The sequence below is a fragment of the Nilaparvata lugens genome, chromosome 5 (assembly GCF_014356525.2).
Source record: "Nilaparvata lugens isolate BPH chromosome 5, ASM1435652v1, whole genome shotgun sequence".
In the NCBI taxonomy this organism is placed as follows: domain Eukaryota; kingdom Metazoa; phylum Arthropoda; class Insecta; order Hemiptera; family Delphacidae; genus Nilaparvata; species Nilaparvata lugens.
The window spans coordinates 10,609,225-10,617,240 of record NC_052508.1 but is presented as its reverse complement, the minus strand read 5'-3'; positions in this window follow the sequence as shown (position 1 = coordinate 10,617,240).

Genomic DNA, 8,016 nt, shown 5'->3' with positions numbered 1-8,016 from the left:
AAATAGAAAAAAGAAAATAAGTGGTGTAGTACTAATCTTCCCCTCTTTTATCACAGGCTGTGGATAATATAATATAATAGTTATAATTTGTATTGTTATACGATTGAGTAGTTATAATTAGATTGATAGGATATGTTATCCTTATGGTTATAAAATAATTGTACCGTTTCTCATTTCATGAATGGAATATCATCCCTTAAGCCACATCAATATCTAATCATGTTCAATATTGAATATCATTGGGTCATATCAGAGGCCCTGAAATTGATCAGTTGCGACCTGAAAACTCTGACAACTGGACCTGAGACAGCCAGGTTACTCGATATTATTATTATTTAAAATATTTTACTGTAGCCTATAATGAGGATTAAAAATCTCCACTCATTCATTCCACAGTTCATTCAAGTAATATCCACTTCATCCCTATGTTTTCCTATTATTTGCATATCGCATCCCCACATAGCTGGAATTAATTCAAAAAATTACATTTACAAAAATGATAATAAAAGCAATTTTAATAAGCCAAGGGCTTTTTCTAGTAGTGAAACATTTGCGAATTTAAAGTGATGACAGTACGTCAAATTTATATAAAGAAACTTCTCTACTATGCATGGATGAGGAAGGATGAATTTACAGTGAATAATAACATTTCTATGTATAACCTGAGAGTTACATCTCATCACATTCATAATATAACTATTCAGATTTGACAATAGTGCGAAGACAATTGGGGTATCTTAGCTCAAAAATGATAAATATCATGCCAAATGCATTGTCAGAATCTTTTCTAATAGGGGTATACAGAGGATGGAACAGATAAATAAGAGGGTGATACAAAATTTTTCTTCGACATCAGTCAAATATTATAATTACTAGTAATTTATTGTTGAACTTCGATTTTTGTAGCTTTGATTATTAGTAAATAATTTTTTTTATTGTCTAAACAGCTGATACTCTCACTCAACAAATTGAAGCATTACCCTCAGTTGATGACATGGTCAAACTTTCGAGAATTGGACTTGACTTTGTATGACAAACATGCACCTTATGTGACAAGGAGGATTAATAGAAAACGACGAGTACCGTGGATGACTGAAGACATACTTAAGATGATGGGACGTAGAGACAAAGCACATAGAAAATTTAAAAAGACATTTGACTTGGACAGTTTGATAGAGTATAGGAGCCTTAGAAATAGGGTTAAACAGGAATTACGGAACTCAAAGATTAGGTACTTGAATTCGTTTATGACAAACAATAGACAAGACTCTAAATCACTTTGGCAGGGAATAAAAGAATTCGGGCTTGGCAAAGAGAAATCGAATCCACAAATTGACCTACCATTGAATAATATAAATGACCATTTCGTTTCACACTCTAACCAACGTGACGAAGTTGTCATTGCTAATCACATTGATGATCTTGAAGAGCAGGTTACAAACTTAGATTTACCAATCACTGATCAATTTCATTCCATCCAATCTCAGAAGAAGACACTTTCAGAGCAATTCAACGTATTCATAGTAATGCTATGGGTGTAGACAAAATTCCTATTAAATTTATCAAGAATATGTTATTTGCTGTTTTACCAACCATTACATAAATTTTCAACAAGTCACTTGAAGAAGGCATTTTCCCTGAAAACTGGAAGTTTGCTCTGGTTCGCCCTCTAAATAAAGTTCCATCACCCAATAAAGTTGAGGATTTTAGACCAATCAGTATTTACCTGCATTGTCCAAAGTGCTAGAAAAACTCATTCATGCTCAAGTTGTAAAATTTCTAGACAACAATAGTAAGCTTCATAACTTTCAATCAGGCTTTAGAAAATTCCATTCAACTGAGACAGCTCTGCTTCGTGTCACTGATGATATAAGGTTAGCTATGGACCAAAGAAAATGCACCATCCTCACCCTATTTGATTTTTCTAAAGCATTCGATACTGTTGATCATACAGTCCTTCTGAATAAGTTGGCTATTCTTGGTTTCAGTCACAACTCGTTAGTTTGGTTTAAATCCTATCTATTAGGTAGGAAACAATGTGTATCTGTCGGTGACAAAAAGTCAACTTGGAAAAACGTTATGCATGGAGTACCACAAGGTTCAATTTTAGGCCCTCTCCTCTTCACTTTGTATGCTAATGACCTTTCTTTCATTATCAAATTCTCCAGTTTCCATACTTATGCAGACGACCTTCAAATCTATTTAAGCTGTCCCATAACAAAAATTAATGAAACAGTTGGAATAATGAATCAGGATATCAATTCGATAGTGGAATGGACAAAGAAAAATGGCCTTAAGCTTAATCCCATCAAAACACAACCCATTATAATTGGATATTCTCGTCTTATAAACAATATTGACCTTGAATCGATTCACAAAATTAGTGTAGACGGTAATGACATTCCTTACTGTAGCTCAGTTAAAAATTTAGGCATTATTATGAATAATACTCTTGACTGGTCAGAACAAGTGAACAAAACTTGTATTGAAGAAAATGCACGATATCCTCCCTAGAAACATTAAATTATTATTGGTTCAATCTCTCATCTTCCCACATTTAATGTATTGTAATTCTGTTCTTAACGATATGCAAGTCACTCTGAATGATAAACTACAGCGTTGCCAAAATATTGTCTACGTTTCGTCTACTCTCTCCAACGCCATGATCATATCACCCCAGCCCACATTGCTAGTTCAACATTAAGCTTCCCGATCAGAGGCTTTTTCGAATAGTCAAGCTTGTTAGAGATATCTTGATATACGGTAATCCGAACTATTTTAAAGATGATTTCAAATTTGTCTCTGAAGGTAGGAGGATAGATGCTTCACATACTAGAACCGGAGAAAGTACTTTAAGGATACCCAATCATCGAACTACTATTTTCACAAAATCCTTCTTAGTCAGTGCCTGTCGTGCATGGAATGCACTTCCTGTTTCTATCAGTCCATCGAGAGCCGAGCGAGCTTCATCCTACTTTAAAAAAACATCTTTTGGAACAAATGACTGAAACTGTCCGGCCCTAGAACGATCACATGACATCCATCCCCCCCATCCACAAATACAAACCTTTGAACCATGTTATAGAACGAATTGTATATATTTATGTATTATATAAACTCATGTTATTTCAATTATCCACTGCATAATGCTGTATATTACTGAAAGTTGATAACCCTGATCTACTTTCAGCCTACTTCATTTTATTAATCAATTATTTGATCTTATCTACCTATATAATTATTTTACTCTATCAATTTTCTGTTTTTTTTTCTCTTTAATTTCATATTGATTAAAACTTCTACAATATTTCCATTAATAAATAAATCCTTAGTTTAAATAACGAAATTAACGTTTTGGTAGAGAGTTAGTGGGGAGGATATTTTTAATATTCTTTCCGAAGAATGGACATTGATATGTCCAAAGCTCCGCCAATTTATGTAGATGCATAAAAATATGATTATTATCTATAGTTATTATATTACAAACTGCTTTTTCATATCATATACAGTTCAATAATTATTTTCTTAGTCTATATTATGTAAATTCATCTATAATTTGCTGTATTGTAAGCTATTGTATATAAGTGTATAAGCCAGTATATATTGTAATCTACATAAATAAAGTACTCAATCAATCAATCAATCAATCAGCGGTCAGGGTTTTGCCCTTGCTGGGTGGTGCCATGTAATTTTATTTTATTTTTAAAATAGCATAATATTAATCTAGAATATTTCTTTTGTAAGTTTTCATTTTGTATTTTGTTTTTATGGGCAATAAAGATGTAAAAAAAAAATTTCTCATAACGGCCAAGAGATCTTAGTCACTTCCGTTTTATCTGACGGGCATTATGAACTGTTTGTCCCGGTATGACAGTCGTTAGGCCCATTGACAGCTTGGATTAACAATATCATGGAATAAGGATACTACTGAATTTGATTTCTCTATTTATTTGTCTTTGATAATATATTCCAGTGAAGTGGGACCTACCCGAAAGGGAGAAACCTATGAACAAAAAGTTATACAAATTCACTATTTTTCTTATTCCAAATATTATTTTTATCTATTTAAGTATTTCAATTATTGTATTTAATCTATTGTTAGCATTGGAGTTATTTTCTCTCTTGTTATGGTTTGATGTTTGTCATATATGTATTATAAGAGCTGGCAATGTGAAATTCATCGAATAAATATAAAGTATCCTGATAATAATGTTAATAAATCAATCTATATTCATAATTCTTATCTCATATACATTTTTGGATAGAAATTGAACTTTAACTTCCCACATAACCAAATTTTTTCGGACATGTTATTATTTATCAAAATTTGGGAACAGAATAGTTTTGAGCTATGCCTGCTGTTCTATCTCGATCATATTCATATGATTTTCAATTATTGTCAACTAATAAAAATTTAATGAAAATACTGAAGTTTCAAGGCTGAATGATCGAAGAGCTCCATTAATACTCCCTGATAATCCACTTTATTGGAGATGAATGAGTCCAAATACTGAAAATATCGATCGTTGTAAAGTCAAGTGTTCGAAAAACTTCATTGACTTTTTCCAACACTCCACTTGCGTACAACTTTTACAAAAGCTGAACGGGCTCAACAATAGAGAACACTAGATTATCATGGGTTAACTGGTTGAAAAACTTCATTGATCTCGTCAGATACGCTCTCGCATTCCAAGAAGCCTCATTATTCGTATAAAAATTGTGGCAATATAAAGATGTGCTTTGTGTAATCGTGCATCATATGCTTTGAATATGAGAGCCTTTTTAGAGATCAAAGCCTCTAACAACGCTCAATGAGGGCTACAAAATTTCATGTTCGCAGAAGCATATATGTATAGCTGTTGAGGTATAGCTATAGAGTGCGCAGTGTAGGCCTTTGGAGAGATAAGAAGGAGCCGTGGAATATTATACCTTTTTAACACGCTAATGATTGTTAACCATAAGTTTGATACTGTTGTGTATCCTGGTGAGTACCTCGTTTGTGTTAAAGTCGCCTTTGTTCAACGTTTTAATGATAACAGTTAACAGTTCCTAATCCGTTCTCTTTCGATAACGTTTTGATCATAACAGTTCCTAATCCGTTCTTTATTGATGATTCTCCACACAATTCATTACTGAAGGGTTGTAGGCTTAAACATGGATAGGATTCCCATTGTTATAGAGTACAACACCCATAGAGTATAGGATGTAATGAATTACTCTATACTCTCTGACAACACCACTTTATTGACATGATATTTTGAAAAAATTGAAGCCGTTTAAATAGAATAGAACAATAGAATAAAGTATTTCTAATTTCGTTTGAGTGCATTCTAAGGTTTTATTTATACGGGATTGATAGAGATTGTCACATTTCAAATGATAGTTTGATGGTTATGTGGAAGTGTAATAAAATAATGGAGTAGGTGTAATTATTCGATAAGTACAGTATTGCTCTAGCAGGTAGAATGTTATAATTCCATGTAGACTATGTTGGTATGTTGGTATGATGGTGTTTTTGTTGACTACCACTCTATTACTCTATTGGAATGTATTTGCAATGTATAATTCTAATTTGATGTTTCCGATAGCATTGTTTGTATGCATTTGAGGAATAAAAATCATTCTTATTCTTATTCTTAACAGGTGAACTTCTCAGATTGAATGAATTCCATAGAATTGATTCCCATAAATTTACTCCACAGCCATTGTGATGAGAGAAAACAATATGATTTTTGAAGATTTAAAATAATGATAAATAAACATCGTCGTCGTCTTCCTACAAGGATTAGGCAATTCGCCTGTGCCGACTTTAAACTCACCATCACATCTTATGCGGGGTCTGCCCACACTTCTCCCAAACGGGTTATACAACATGACTGCCCTGGGAATCCTGTATGATAAATAATATATGTGATTAATATTGTGTGATCAATACTATACGTCGTACACTTCCCAAGAATGCATGTATTCAAGTAGGCCTACAAATTGATGAAATTCCACTGAGGTGACAATAATTTTCACATTTATCTTGTTTATTGTGTGACGATTGTGTTCAGAAATTGAAAAATACTTAGCCTATTATATACGCGTTGCCGTGTATAGAGGTGCGTACAGACTTTCGCTCTGCTCCGCAACCGAACGTCACTCCAGCAGAGCGATTGATGATCGACCGGCGAGCAAGAGTGGTTCGACCGGGGAACGCGAGAAGATCTAACATCTTCCGTAACGTTCATGATGGGTGCGACTGCAGAGCGGGGGCGGAGCGACTGCGGTACGATGGAGGAACGAGGGCGGTACGAGGGCGGAGCGTGCTCGGTGCGGGTTGGAAGCGCGTATATGTGTACGCAGCTTAGGAAAATACACGTAGGTTACATCGAGAACTATCAGAGATTAACTGAACAGGGAGTGATAAATGAGCCTACAATCGAAACTACACTCTAATAATAATAAATTGATTTGATTTATCCCTCATAAAGGATGAATTCAGGCTGAATCACATAATATCTTTTTCATATTTATAGCCTATTAATCAATAAGATGATCAGTATTTAATAAATTTCATTTTAAGAATTTTATTTATAAGCTATATTAGACTTCTGAAGCACCTCACGAGTACAGTAAAATTCGCAAGATCTCAGAAATATCGACTAAGATGAAACTGAATAGAAGAGTCTGCAATTATAACTGTTATATACTGAATCGCTCCACACGATACATTCGACTCTACAGTATTTATTCGAATCTATATTCAAGGTACGAACAGAATATTCAGGTCGATATGATTGAGGATTCCAGCTTTTCAAAGTATATTATTACAAGTGAAATTGAGTTCTCACCTCTTCACTTATAATATCTTAGACATTGTTCAAATTGAGAATGAATCCATTTTCAGAATATATTTTTCATGTGTATAGCAAAACAAAATTCAACGCACGTTCTAGCTTCAAAGAAAATTATCAGTAAGAGTAGAATAGCATGGTATATTATATCAACCTGAAGGGTTACCAAGGAATTTGGAGCAAGAATATGAGCAATATTGATAATGAGCAAGAAATATGATGAAATTTGCGAAAGTTGAGGTATTACTGTAATGTTTTCACATAAAACAGCGAAGTTTGGACGCTGGATGATAGGAGGGCCTACAATTAGAATTACATTGTGAATCCCTCCAGAGCTGCATTGTTGAATGAGACGGTCAGTCCGGTAGCTTAGAAGCAGAGACTCTCATTGAGACAAACCCAGCGGGAAGGGCTTGGCTGAAAATGCCAACTAAGCAAGTCTTCCGCACAGAAGATGTCGTCTCGCACAGCTTAAGAGGCTAAATATAAGAAGCTCCTCATCCTCGACGCACTTGCAAAGTCACCGAGAGGAAGACAAAGAGAGGAAGGAGTAGCGAGTGGGAGGAGGAGAACGATAGAATGTATCTCCATTTCCACCAAAGAGAATCCGGCTAGAAGATTTACGTTGTCTCTGGCCTCCAACTAGATTTATGAGCGCATCTAGGCTCTAACTCATTGTCAAATCCACTTTCCGCTCCCCCCCTCTACCGGGGGGCTATTTCTTCCCTCATAATTACATCTCAAGCTACTACATCCTCTTCCTGTTCCCACCCCTTCCCAACCGGGAAACACTGTTCACTTATACTTTTTCATCGTCTTGGTAACCCCCTCCCCAAGACGAGTCGACAGCATGACTTGGTCTCGGCATTAACTTAATTCACCACGTTATGACAACGCAGGGGTCGGCAACTTGCTAACCTCTACCACCTAACCTAACCTACACACCTCGCGTTCCTTTACAGGCTATTTTGTCAACGTACCTATGGTGCAGTTCTTATTACCTGCTGCTCACTCATGAAGATGATTGTTACATAAAATTGAAAATCAAAGTATCAAAGTATCCACGACCCAACCTAACCTACACACCCACGACCTTTCAGTGTAACAGGTCATCTTTGTCAACGTACTTATGAAGCAAATCAAACGACAGCTGTGGTTTTCTGTAAAGTGTGATGTT